Raw genomic sequence first — 15,128 nt, forward strand, 5'->3', positions numbered from 1 at the left:
TTTTACTCCTGTTGTTCCCTTCAGATCTCCTCACATTAAATAGTGTGAACATTTCACGAAGAACGATTCATACTTTCCACAAGGTTTCTCAAACAATTTCTTCCCAGACGGTCAGCAAGACTGGATGCACAGTACTCTGAACAATAGGCTTAACGGAGCATTCTCTGTATTTGGTACGCATTTGAAAGTAAGCACCTTCTTTAACTGTTTCGTGTAATGGATTAACCACAATCGTCCACGACAGACAGTAAACGGAGCTGCTATGAGTGTATGTACAGAGTGTTTCAAAATTACAGCGACAGACTTCGAGGGGATGTAGACGGTGTCTTGAAAATGAGTGTAGGAAACTGTGTGCCAGAAAAGTCATCGTCGACGATACAGGGTGCCGAAGTTGTAGGAGTCGGCGCGTGTAAATGTGTTACAAAAAGGTACGGCCAAACTTTCAGGAAACATTCCTCACATACAAATAAAGAAAAGATGTTATGTGGACATGTGTCCGGGAACACTTAATTTCCATGTTAGAGCTCATTTTAGTTTCCTCAGTATGTACTGTACTTCCTCATTCCAACGTGATGAAATTGTAAATTTTCACAATCAACGTGTGTGGGCTGACGAGAATCCGCACGCAATTGTGCAATCACGTCATCAACACAGATTTTCTGTGAACGTTTGTGCAGGCATTGTTGGTGTTGTCTTGATTGGGCCCCATGTTCTTCCACCTACGCTCAATGGCGCACGTTATCAAGATTTCATACGGGATACTCTACTTGTGCTGCTAGAACATGTGCCTTTGCAAGTACGACACAACGTGTGGTTCATGCACGATGGAGCTCCTGCACACTTCAGTCGAAGTGTTCGTACGCTTCTCAACAACAGATTCAGTGACCGATGGATTGGTAAGGCGGACCAATTACATGGCCTCCACGCTCTCATGACCTCAATCCTCTTGACTTTCATTTATGGTGGCATTTGAAAGCTCTTGTCTACGCAACCCCGGTACCAAATGTAGAGACTCTTTGTGCTCGTATTGTGGACGGCTGTGATACAATACGCCATTCTCCAGGGCTGCATCAGCGCATCACGTCTCTGGGCATTGGTTTATGTGTAAAACTTGATCTAAGTCCCCTTTACAATCTCTAGAGGTGTGTAACATGACCTGTGAAAAACTCTGTATATACACATAAAGGTTCTGGTGCATGTAACTCTTACGCTCTTTAGCGTCATTGGATGACTTCTCTGGACATGGGCTCCTATTCTTATTTTGTTCCTTAAGACACCTTCTACATTCCTTCGAAGTTTGTCGGTGTAATTTTGATACACCCTGTAAATACAAAATTGAAGTTGCAGTAGCAGCAAGGATAGGCAATAACAAAATTTTATTTATTTTCAGTATACAGTAGTTAAGGAAAAATATGATTAAATTCTGTAAGTGATTTGTGGGTATAGAGGTTGCGAAATTTAGCTCACAGAGCAGTCACCTCTGGCAGCAAGTATATCTCTAACGTGGCTGGGTATAAAGCCAAATGGAGTTTGGAACAGATACGAGTATATCTTCCTACAGTGCTTCAGTTCTATGTCAAGGTTCTACAGTCCTAGTGGCTGCCTGCTGCTGGTATACCAGTCTGTTGGTGGCCATTAACGGGATATTTTCAGTGGATGAGAGATCTGGCCAGGGCAGCAGTCGAACTCTCTCTGCATTGATGTAGCTCAGGACAGCACAGAAAACTTGCAGCCTTGCATTATCTTGTTGAAGGATGATGCCACTGATATCTCTAAGAGAGCGCACAAACACTGATCATAACAAGCCAGATATGTAACGCCCACTATCCAAATTATCGACCATGTGTACCACAGGCGACCATGTTTTGTACCCAATAGCATACTGCGTCATCACATGCAACGATGGACCTTTACGACAATATCAAATGAAACACATATTTCCATCGTGATTCTGTATGAACAACCGAGTCTCCTGTGAAGGGTTGATGCACTACCACTCTTTTTCCAATGTTCTTGTTGGCCACACCAACGTTCACACCTTGTCTCTGCTGGTGCATAAAGCGACAATGAGACTTGTAGTGTAATAAATATGTAATGTACTGAATCGACTGTGAGAAAGCTAAGTGGCAAAGACGTTATCTGAGAGACTCCATGATAATTATATCATTGACTCGGAATATTACTCTCTCTGTGGTTTACTCGTAATTAAGGGTAACTAGAGTTTTCTGTTCGCTTCTTTTGATGTTATGTGGAGAATTGTACAAGAGACACAATAAACCGTTATTATGTCATGAGAACAAAGGTGAGCGTCACGACCTTTATTAGTATTTTTGGAAGTATTGAAACAGCAGAATTGTTTCAGATTGAATGCGACGTGTACGGGAAGAGACGTGGACAACAGCACTCGAACCTGCAATCTCATGTATGAATAGTTGCTAAAAATATACAGCCGTTTCTCCCAAGACTCTTCACACGCGCAACAAACAGTAATTCTTTTAACAGCACTATCAGAGACAATTTTATCACGTTGTTACGACCTTTTACTGCGAGCATAATACATCGACAACAGACAAACAAAAAATAGAGAAACACATAATAGAATCTACCACAGAGTCCATGCAGCTCCACGCTGTTACTGTTGATATTGTATGGCTTCAGAAAAACCCATTTCTTCAGTCAAGGTACGTGACGTGACTGTACCATCCCGTATGGCAGAGCTGACGATATGCCAGTCCTCTCGGGCGGCAGTCGCTCAAGGCCACAGAGTTCTTGCGTTGACTGGATATTAATACGAATGACAGAGATATCGACGAAGGCGAACAGCAATATATGTTGTAGAAACGATGAACGGCAGTATCATTAGACCACCATCCTGCTGCTGTCTAATTCCGTCAGGTGCTGGCAGATGTCCCGGCTCACACAAGCCATAACACGATCTTCACACAAATAGCCAACATTCAGATGTGATAAACCAGCTATGTTATTTTTCCTTAAATACAGGCTGTAGATGATGTTATGGTGTGGTTGTGCTGAAATGTTAACCTTGAATACACTTCTTCATTTGCTTCAGATTACATAAAATTCTGAATACATAGATCAGGGGCAGGAAAGATTTCGGCTTGTTGGCTGAGCCCTGGTATGAGTGCCACAGCGCTCAGTCTTGTTGTACATTCCCCCCCCCTTCCCCCCTCCACCCTCCCACCCCCCACCGCCACACAATGCTCTCTGAGCGCTTCGAAGAGGGGGGGGGGGTGAACTGCAAACACACTACAATTACATGGGTCAGTGCAGTAGCACTGTACGCAACTTAGTCTTATATTTCACATTTCTCAGCAACATAAATCACAAACAAAACGAATTTTCAGTATTATTTAATTATTTTGGCATGCTGAAGACATTATATAGTTTCTATCTGGTACAGACCGACAGATGCAGACAGTTTCACAAATGTTCGTACTCAAGTTGCCACTTAATTGTCACTTATTTAGTTTCTTAATACAAAAAAGGTCTTACACGCAAATATGTCGTTCCAAATATTGTAGCACTTTTGCAACCTCATTATATAGACATGGAAACTGTACTGTACTCGAACATTATGAATCACGTTGAAGAAAATGACTTATTGATCCATAAACAACACGGATTCGGAAAATACCGTTCTTGTGCAACACAACTAACTCTTTATTCCCATGAAGTAATGAGTGCTGTCGACAAGGGATCTCAGATCGATTCCATATTCCTAGATTTTCAGAAGACTTTTCATAGCGTTCCTCACAAGCGACTATTAATCAAATTGCGTGCATATGGAGTACCGTCTCAGTTGTGTGACTGGGTTCGTGATTTCCTCTCAGAGAGGTCACAGTTCGTAGTGATAGATGGTAAATCATCGAGTAGAACAGAAGTGATATCTGGCGTTCCGCAAGGTAGTGTCATAGGTCCTCTGCTGTTCCTAATTTACATAAATGATCTAGGGGACAACCTGACCAGTCCCCTTAGATTGTTTGCAGATGACGCTATGATTTACCGTCAAGTAAAATCATCAGACGATCAATTCCAATTACAAAATGATGTGGAGAGAATTACTGTATGGTGCGAAAAGTGGCAATTAGCACTGAACAAAGAAAAGTGCGAGGTCGTCCACGTGGGTATTAAAAGACATCGATAAATTTTGGGTATACGATAAATCGCACAAATCTAAGGGCTGTCAATTCGACTGAATACCTAGGAATTACAATTACGAGCAAATTAAATTGGAAAGACCACATAACATTGTGGGGAAGGCGAAACAAAGACTGCGCTTTGTTGGCAGAACACTTAGAAGATGCTACAAACCCACTAAAGAGACAGCCTACATTACAGTTGTCCGTCCTCTGCTGGAATATTTCTGTGCGGTGTGGGATCCTTGCCAGGTAGGATTGAGAGGACATCGAAAAAGTGCAAAGAACGGCAGCTTGTTTCGTGTTATCGCGCAATAGGGGTGAGAGTGTAACTGCTATGATACGCGAGTTGGGGTGGCAGTTACTGGAAAGAAGGCAGTCTTCTTTGCGGCGAGGTCTATTTACGAAATTTCAATCACTAACTTTCTCTTCAGAATCTAAAATATTTTGTTGACACCCACCTACGTAGGGAGAAATGATCATCATAATAAAATAAGAGAAATCAGAGCTCGAACGGAAAGATTTAGGTGTTCCTTTTTCCCACGCACCATTTGAGAGTATGTAGTATGAGAGGTAGTATGAAAATAGTTCGATGAACCCTCTGCCAGGCACTTATGTATGAATTGCAGAATAACCATGTGGATGTGGACGTAGAAACTACGTGTGGAAAACAATGTAGAATTCCTGCAAAATTTTAACATAAAAGGATATCTCATTAAAATGGGAATTACCTTTAGGTCAGTCAAGTACATCGCCATGTGCTCAAGGGCGCTTTCAATTGAAACGGCAAACTGTCTTGGAAACAGTTCTAAAACAGAAGTTAGAGTGACAGTGTCCTCAAAACGTTTAGGAAACTATTCGAATTTTTCAAGTATTGCGATTTTCTTTAATGGCAGTGAGCACTGTCTTTCAAGGAAACTGATCCAGGCATGCGTATTCAAATACAGAGATATGTAAAGAGGCAGAATACGGCGCTGCCGTTGGCAACACCTATATAAGACAACTGTCAGGCGCAGTTGTTAGATCGGTTACTGCTGCTACAATGGCAGGTTATCAAGACTGAAGTGAATTGAGCGTTGTGTTATAGTCGGCGCACAGCATCTCCCAGGTAGCGATGAAGTGGGAATTTTTCCACACGATCACCTGACGAGTGTACTGTGAATATCAGGAATCCAGTAAAACATCAAATCTCCGACATCGCTGCGGCCATAAAAAGATCCTGCAAGAACGGGACCAACGACGATTGAAGAGAATCGTTCAACGTGACAAAAGTGCAAACCTTCCGCAAATTTCTGCAGATTTCAATGCTGGGGCATCAACAACTGTCACCGTGCCAACCATTGAACTAACATTATCGATATGGGCTTTCGAAGTCGAAGGTCGACTCGTGTAGTCTTGATGACTGCATGACACAAAGCTTTACGCCTCGCATGGGCTCGTCAAGACCGATATTGGAATGTTGATGACTGGAAACATGTTCCCGGATCGGACGAGTCTCGTTTCAAATTGTAAAGAGCGGGTGGACGTGTACAGGTATGAAGACAACCTCACGAATCCATTTACTCTGCAAGTCAGCAGGGGGCTGTTCAAGCTGGTGGAGACTCTGTAATGGGGAGGGGCGTGTGCAGTTGGAGTGATATGGGACTGGATACGACTGTGCCAGGGGACACGTACGTAAGCATACTGTCTGATCAGCTGCATTCATTAATCTCCATTGTGCATTCCGACACACTTCCAGAATTGCTACAGACTGGCTCCAGGAAGACTCTTCTGACTTTAAACACTTCCGCTGGCCACCAAACTACAGAGATTGGGATGCAATTCAATATACTCTTCAGAAGAGATCTGCACCCAGTCGTACGCTTACGAATTTGTGGACAGCCCTGCAGGATTCATGGTGTCAGTCCCTTTCAGCTCTTCTTAAGACATTAATCAAGTCCATGTCACGTCGTCTTCGGCACTTACGCTTGCTCGCTGGGGTCCTAAACGTACCAGTTTCTTTGGGTCTTCAGCGTCTATCTCCATGGTCATCGTTCAATTCTACAGAAAACTGAAAGTTGACTAAAGAGTGCACCTTAATAAATTTTGCTATTCCTACCACAAAGTTCTTCATATGCTGCGTCCCCGAAAATTTAGAACCAAGTTCTTCTTGGTGTACTGAATGATGAATCTTTTCAGTCGACCATTGTAATTTTTGGTTTTTAATTTTCAACTAAATCTTTAAATTATTTCTGCTTGCTATTGTAATATCGTTTTACAGTACATCTGCAGTATCTTAGGTTCATGAGACTGCATAACGCATAACATATATTGAGAACTCTCATCCATCTCTTCTGTCATTCACATTCATTTTTAAAGGCTTGTGATGATAGCTCGCTAGACTTTTTTTTTTTTTTTTTTTGTCCTTGGACCAATGAACATCCTTCGTTCCGTGAACAGATACCAAAGGATCAACAGTGCTGACACCACGATTCGCGGGACAGAAGAGAGTTGTGCCGACCGAAAAATGCCACGCTGCAATTCTAAATGAAACGTAGTGCTGTACCGAATACTTCCAGGAAGGAACTAGCAAAGCCGAGACAGGGCGAGCCGGGGATCTGCACGCGGTTCGTAAACTCGGCCCATGTGTTTGGCAGCCCTGACCTACATGGTCGCATCACTACGTCTAAAGATTCACTTTCAACCGTCAATGCAAGTAGCAGCAGTATACAGGGTGGTCCATTGATAGAGACCGGGCCAAATATCTCACGAAATAAGCATCAAACGAAAAAACTACAACGAACGAATCTCGTCTATTACTTTTGAATACATTATGGGAGTAGCAGTGATCAATGAGTTACAAATATTTACTATTAAAAACAGTCTTGATCACGATTTATTTATTAAGGTGGCCGGTTTCGACCACTATGTGGTCATCTTCAGACCACTGTGTAGGAAACTCTTTCTGCTGTGATTCTCCAGCAGAAAGAGGTTCCTACTCAATGGTCTGAAGATAATCACAGTAGTGGTCGATACCGGTCACCTTAATAAACAAATCGTGATCAATACTGTTTTTAATAGCAAATATTTCAAACTCGTCTAGCTTAGGGGGAAACCAGATGGCGCTATGATTGGCCCGCTAGATGGCGCTGCCATAGGTCAAACGGATATCATCTGGTTTTTTTTTAATAGGAACCCTCATTTTTTATTACATATTCGTGTAATACGTAAAGAAATATGAATGTTTTAGTTGGACCACTTTTTTCGCTTTGTTATAGATGCCGCTGTAATAGTCACAAACGTAAAAGTACGTGGTATCACGTAACATTCCGCCTGTGCGGACGGTATTTGCTTCGTGATACATTACCCGTGTTAAAATGGACCGTTTACCAATTGCGGAAAAGGTCGATATCGTGTTGATGTATGGCTATTGTGATCAAAATGCCCAACGGGCGTGTGCTATGTATGCTGCTCGGTATCCTGGACGACATCATCCAAGTGTCCGGACCGTTCGCCGGATAGTTACGTTATTTAAGGAAACAGGAAGTGTTCACCCACATGCAAAACGTCAACCACGACCTGCAACAAATGATGATGCCCAAGTAGGTGTTTTAACTGCAGTCGCGGCTAATCCGCACATCAGTAGCAGACAAATTGCGCGAGAAACAGGAATCTCAAAAACGTCGGTGTTGAGAATGCTACATCAACATCGATTGCACCCGTACCATATTTCTATGCACCAGGAATTGCGTGGCGACGACTTTGAACGTCGTGTACAGTTCTGTCACTGGGCAAAAGATAAATTACAGGACGATGACAGAGTTTTTGCACGCGTTCTATTTAGCGACGAAGCGTCATTTACCAACAGCGGTGATGTAAACCGGCATAATATGCACTATTGGGCAACGGAAAATCCACGATGGTTGCGATAAGTGGAACATCAGCGACCTTGGCGGGTTAATGTATGGTGCGGCATTATAGGAGGAAGGATAAATGGACCCCATTTTATCGATAGCAATCTAAATGGTGCAATGTATGCTGATTTCATACGCAACGTTCTACCGATATTACTACAAGATGTTTCACTGCATGCCAGAATGGCGATGTACTTCCAACATGATGGATGTCCGGCGCATAGCTCGCGTGCGGTTGAAGCGGTATTGAATAGCATATTTCATGACAGGAGGATTGGTTGTCGAAGCACCATACCATGGCCCGCGCGTTCACCGGATCTGACGTCCCCGGATTTCTTTCTGTGGGGAAAGTTGAAGGATTATTAGCTATCGTGATCCACCGACAACGCCTGACAACATGCATCAGCGCATTGTCAATGCATGTGCGAACATTACGGAAGGCGAACTACTCGCTGTTGAGAGGAATGTCGTTACACGTATTATCCAATGCACTGAGGTTGACGGACATAATTTTGAGCATTTATTGCATTAACGTCGTATTTACAGGCAATCACACTGTAACACCATGCATTCTCAGAAATGATAAGTTCACAAAGGTACATGTATCACATTGGAACAACCGAAATAAAATGTTCAAACGTACCTACGTTCTGTATTGTAATTTAAAAAACCTACCTGTTACCAACTGTTGGTCTAAAATTGTGAGCCATATGTTTGTGACTATTACAGTGCCATCTATCACAAAGCGAAACAAGTGGTCCAACTAAAATATTCATATTTTTTTCGTACTACACGAATACCTAATAAAAAACGCAGTTGATATCCGTTTGACCTATGGCAGCGCCGTCTAGTTTCCCCCTTCAAACTAGACAAGTTTCGATCTTTGTTTGGGTGAGAAGGGGAGGGAATTGCAGATGATCAAAACCAACATTTTATTTGACGAAATGGTGAACCATGTGCTGCGACTGTACCACTACTAGCGACCCGCCTCGTCTTCGCACGGGTAACACTGAACATGTGAGGCCGGGCGACTTGTCTGGGGTAGATACAAACGGTCTCGTGAAACAGTCTATCTATTAGTGGAAACCGTATCAAAATTCATGCAGTGGTTCCTGAGATTAGAAAAACACGGCGTGGGGACTTTTATTTGTAGTATGTCTACAGAGAGTCCCAGAAATGATGCGACTAACTTCTAGGGGAGGGGTGGTGCATCATAAGGATCAAGAATTGCACAGCAACCTCTGGCCACAAACGACATCGTACGCCGCTAGGTGATGCTGTACACAAGAATACTGCCATCACCCTCACCGGATTTATCGAGTCCTAATTCCTGTATATCACGAGCCATGAGCTCTGTCGTGCATCGCGATCCTGTCGAGACCGAAATGGATCTCGTAGTAAGAATTGTCTGTGAAGCTGGTGCAATCAAAGAAAGTTCTGGTGGCTTCTAATATTGCGGGCAATCAATCCTCCGTCGCTGTCAGGAATGTGTGGTGTCTGATGGTGCAAACTTCGAGGATCCGTTCTGACATTACAATTATATTGACGTCGTACGCCATGCGTACTCATTACGTCCAATATACAGGGTGATTCAAAAAGAATACCACAACTTTAGGAATTTAAAACTCTGCAATGGCAAAAGGCAGAGCTAAGCACTATCTGTCGGCGAATTAAGGGAGCTATAAAGTTTCATTTAGTTGTACATTTGTTCGCTTGAGGCGCTGTTGACTAGGCGTCAGCGTCAGTTGATGCTAGGATGGCGACCGCTCAACAGAAAGCTTTTTGTGTTATTGAGTACGGCAGAAGTGAATCGACAGTGCATTTCGAACGAAGTATGGGGCACTGAGAATCCGCGGGAAACAACTCAGTATGAACGTGACTCGCCTAAGGTGAACGTTTTCTGTGCCATTTCAGCCAATAAAGTTTTTGGTCCCTTTTTCTTCGAAGGTGCTACTGTAACTGGACTACAGTATCTGGAGATGTTAGAGAATTGGCTGTTCCCTCAGCTCGAACAAGAAGCACAACAATTCATATTTCAGCAGGATGGAGCCCCACCACATTGGCACTTATCTGTCCGTAACTACCTGAACGTCAACTACCCGAGGCGATGGATCGGCCGCCAGGCAGCCCGTGACAGAGTACTTCATCACTGGCCTCCAAGAAGCCCTGATCTTACCCCCTGCGACTTTTTCTTATGGGGGTATGTTAAGGATATGGCGTTTCGGCCACCTCTCCCAGCCACCATTGATGATTTGAAACGAGAAATAACAGCAGCTATCCAAACTGTTACGCCTGATATGCTACAGAGAATGTGGAACGAGTTGGAGTATCGGGTTGATATTGCTCGAGTGTCTGGAGGGGGCCATATTGAACATCTCTGAACTTATTTTTAAGTGAAAAAAAAAACCTTTTTAAATACTGTTTGTAATGATGTATAACAGAAGGTTATATTATGTTTCTTTCATTAAATACACATTTTTAAAGTTGTGGTATTCTTTTTGAATCACCCTGTATGTTTCAAATGAATGACGCTCTTGTTTTGTTTCCGGTCTTCGATCTCTGCTACTACTTATCGCTGACGTTTACGGCCATGGTGTGTTCTCGGTCCTTACGATGTGCCCCACCTCTCAGAGAAGTTTGTCGCATTATTTCTGGGACACGCTGTAGGTGCTACCAGTGTGTATACGTTGTGTGGCTAGCCATTGATTGAAACACGAAAACCTTATTTTTTATAAAACAATTACGACACTCGTAATTCAATCACCCAAATGCTGTAATAACTAAGCTGTACACGTGTGATAACCCGAAACGCCTATTAACTTCAATAAACTTGCGAGTAGTTGCTCCATGTATTCCACAAAACGACAACGCTCCTAAGAAAGCTACTTATTTGACTCTCAGAATTCCCTTTGAACTCTTCTGCCACAGATATTCCTCAGTAGAAACGAGTTGAAAATGGAAATATTGGCAATGAAATGGGAAATCACACTCACGTGAAGAAATGAACGGAGCGTCAAAGCGCAGATAGTGATCCGCTCGTCGGGCGAGTGTATTAATATTGCTATGTGACAGGAGTAAGCTGCTTGCCGGCAATGGATTCGCCATCTCCCTTCTCTATCGTTATCGACAGGGCAAACACAGCACTGTGGATGAAATCATCCACTTCACACCCTATGATCATAGCAATCCACACTAAACACTTAATATACGCGAAGAAGGAAAAGCATTCGTATTCGGAGACTAAACCTGTCTCTCAGATGTTTGGCCAACAATACTGCTTTACGTAGCAAGACGTGTTAGTACGTACCGATGTGCAAAACTGCACGAGCTGGTCTGCCTACACGGAACACGACTGAGGCCCGCTGAACTACACCTGTATTTAAGCATCCTCTCACTCGTCAGCTGTGCTGTTTCACGCCAGTAATCGTGACGTCATCCGTTCCCGCGAACTCTGTGAAGGTCGAGGGTTCTCGACCGCGAAAAACATTCATTTGCCTTTCAGAAATCGCGTTGTCAGTGTCCACAGTACTCTTAAAAACCTCAGCGTTTCGTGTTATACACTATGCGAACCAAAATATAACGTCGTTGAGTTTTCTGCAGCCACAGGGCTGTATTTATAGCGAAACAGCTTCTCCAAAGAGGTGATGGACAATTTGAAGCAATAGTTAATTCTCTGAAACTGTATTGAGCAGTCGTCAAATTTTTAGGTTTTCCGTGTTATCTTGATGCTACCGAAGTGAAGAGTCGGGATGGCTCTTTCGGAAACGCCATGGTTGTTTTAATTCCCCATCCCTACCCTATTCGCGTTGTTTTTCACCTCTAATAACCTCGCCGTCTATGGTAAGTTTGGCACTATTCCTCTTCTTCCTCTTCGTCGTGAGCAAACAGAGCTGAATTTGTTCAGTGGAGGTGACAATTTATTGAGATGTATTTATTAAGACCTTTTGTTAGTCACAACTACAGGAGATTTTCCTATATTGTACCGGCCCATAATTTGTGCCACTGCTTTGAGATTCATATCATTCGTATTAACCGATATTTAGTGAATTCAGCCTGAGCTAGGTGCTTTCAGGGCTCATACTGCTAGCTGGAACTCTGCGTTTTTTGGAAAGATCGTCTGAGGAGAGAGTTAACTTTATTGCGGGTTTCATCGAAAGATTTATGTACGTGGCAAAGTGAATTACTGTTGTAAGTTAAGTGGAAACGTAACGTTTTATTGATGGGTCAATATAATTTTAGTTTTCAGACAGTCGTGTATCTGTATTCATTGTGATTAGTTTTTAGCAAACCGACAAAGAGAGAATACCAAAGTTGCCTATAATCTTTTGCTGTACGTTTCCCGTATTGTATCTGTACAATAAGAGAAACTTGCTCGTACAGCCGGCCGAAGTGGCCCTTGCGGTTATAGGCGCTGCAGTTTGGAACCGCGAGACCGCTACGGTCGCAGGTTCGAATCTTGCCTCGGGCATGGATGTGTGTGATGTCCATAGGTTAGTTAGGTTTAACTAGTTCTAAGTTCTAGGGGACTAATGACCTCAGAAGTTGAGTCCCATAGTGCTCAGAGCCATTTGAACCATTTTTTTTGCTCGTACAGTGAGCTTTAAAAATGCTTTTACGGTATTAGTACAACATACACTGAGTTACAAACGCCATGACATACCTCCTAATATCGTGTCGGACCTCCTTTTGCTCGGCGTAGTGAGGCTGCTCGACGTGAAATGGGCTCAACAAGTCTAATGCGTCAGACACCGCGTTACTGACAGTATGTGTGTCATATGACAAGAATCTCTTATCGACGCACCTAATCTGTAAGCCTGGTGAATGAGTGAGATAAGCCTCCATGCCCGATTTAGTTGTTCGTGTGAATGCGATAACTCCCAAGGAAACGATGAAAACATAGTAGTTTGTCACGTAAGCTGCAACAAATGAATGCAACAGTTTCACAATCAACAGTTGATCTGTGGTCTGTCGAAACATATTTTTTAATGTTTTTGAAGTTGCGTTCCACTTTGGAAGTTTTGACTCTTGAATTCCTTTCTTGTAACATAGTTCACACCCGTTTATTTGTTGTGTTCATTTCTGTGAAATTCAGGACATTCTTACCACATGACTGATATTCTGTAACCAATGTGTAGCATGACAATTGCCAACCATTTCAATGACCGGACGAGCAGTTCATAGTGCTGCGAAAAAAATAATATAAAAGTAAATGGCACGAGGGACTACTGAACACAACTCGGCCGCTTTGTAATCAGCACCATGACCACTTAAACAGGACGCCGTGGCTCTGGCACTGCGCTCAATGTTGGACTTCCTAAGTTTGGACCGTTCACTGTTTTTATTTTGCATTTTATCCACTTCAGTACACCTTGAACGGAAGACAGGGAATGGAATATATCCTACAAATAGTGGAGGATGTTTGCGGCAAGTGTGCCTGTGAGATGAAGAGACTGTTAGAGAAGGGTAACTTTTGGAAGGCTGCATCAAACCAGCCAAAAGATTGATAATTCAACCTTCACTTGTACAGGAAACCCAGGTATGTTTCGTTTGTTGTACAGGAGCCACGTTGCCAGTGAGGGCCTGCGTTATTTGTCCCTACATTACGATTTCATCGAGTTGCGGCCACTGTGACAGGCGAGGCTATTGGAAGAGATTCTTGTTGATTCCCTCAAGCTGATGTCACTGCCAACGCCTTTGGTTAACGGGCCTCCTTCTGGGTCGTTTAAATCCAGTAACACATTCTTCTTCTTCTTCTTCTCTTCAGCGACCAAAGGCCCTGTAGACCACTCGCTGCATCAACGATGTTTCCATCGCCGTCTATCTCTCGCAGTCTCTCTCCACCCTGCGGAAATTCCTAATGCTGCGATGTCCTTCTCTATGCCATCTTTCCACCTTGTACGAGGTCGGCCCAATGGTCTTATTGCCTGGACAGTTCCTTCAAATGCTTCCTTGGTGATTCTGTTGTTTCCCATTCTAGCCACACGTCCAGCCCATTGCAATCTCCTACTTTCTAATTTCTGGATGATGGTCGGTTGCTCCATTAACAGATACATTTCATTGTTCTTTCGAATTCTCCATACGCCACTCTCCAACATAGGTGAGCAGAATTTTCTCATTATTTTTCATTCAAAACGTTCAGTTACCTTTGCATTCTTTGTAAGCGTCCAACTTTCTGAACCATACAGTTCTATGGGGCAGATGGTAGTGTTGTATATCTTCATCTTTGTGGTGATTGACAAAGCTTTATTTTTGAGTGGGTTGCTTAGTGAGTACAGACATCTTGATCCTGAGGCTATTCTTTCGTTTATATCCATTCTTATGATATTTTTAATGTTGAAAACATGGTTTTGAAGTTTATTTAGCGTTCGACGAACATATCCATTAGGACATTGCGGTGAAATTTGGCTTTAATGGACTACGGTAGCAGACGACCGAAGCGAGTGCTTTTGCTGACGTCACGACATCGCCTTCAGCGCATCTCCTGGTCTCGTGACCATATCGGTTGCACCGTAGACACTGGAAAACCGTGGTCTGGTCAGCTGAGTACTGATTACAGTCGGTAAGAGCGGATGGCAGGGTCTTAGTGTAACGCAGACACCATGAAGCCATTGACCCAAGTTGTCAACACGGCACGGTGCAAGGAGATGGTGGGTCCATGATGGTGAGGACTGTGTTTACATGGAATGGACTGGGTCCCTTAGCCTACTGAACGCAAATGGTTCTGCTACGTGGAGACCAGTTGCAGCCATTCATGGACTTCATGTTCCCAAAAAAACGACTAAATTTTTATGGATGCCAATGCGCCATATCCCCAAGCCACAATTGTTCGCGATTGGTTTAAAGAACGTTCTCGAGAGTTAGAGCGAATGAAATGGCAACGCAAATTGCCCACCGGTCATTTATGGAGCATAATCGAGAAGGCAGTTCGCGTTTAGAATCCTCCACAGGCAAACATATGCAAAATGGTTCAAATAGCTCTGAGAACTAAAGGACACAACTTCTGAGGTCATCAGTCCCCTAGAACTTAGAACTACTTAATCCTAACCAACCTAAGGACATCACACACACCCATGCCCGA

At 43.2% G+C, this 15,128-nt stretch overlaps 1 protein-coding gene across 1 annotated transcript in view; it reads right to left on the reverse strand.

Annotated features, from left to right (window-relative positions):
• Positions 1 to 11,428, reverse strand: part of LOC126149027 (serpin B6-like) — a 93,457-nt gene extending 82,029 nt beyond the window's left edge. The window contains exon 1 of the mRNA XM_049915789.1: positions 11,358 to 11,428. The gene's annotated coding sequence lies outside the window, so the exon portion shown is untranslated. The remainder of the gene's footprint in view (positions 1 to 11,357) is intronic.
• Between the last annotated feature and the right edge of the window lie 3,700 nt (positions 11,429 to 15,128).

The sequence above is a fragment of the Schistocerca cancellata genome, chromosome 2, assembly GCF_023864275.1.
Source record: "Schistocerca cancellata isolate TAMUIC-IGC-003103 chromosome 2, iqSchCanc2.1, whole genome shotgun sequence".
NCBI classification, from domain to species: Eukaryota; Metazoa; Arthropoda; class Insecta; order Orthoptera; family Acrididae; genus Schistocerca; species Schistocerca cancellata.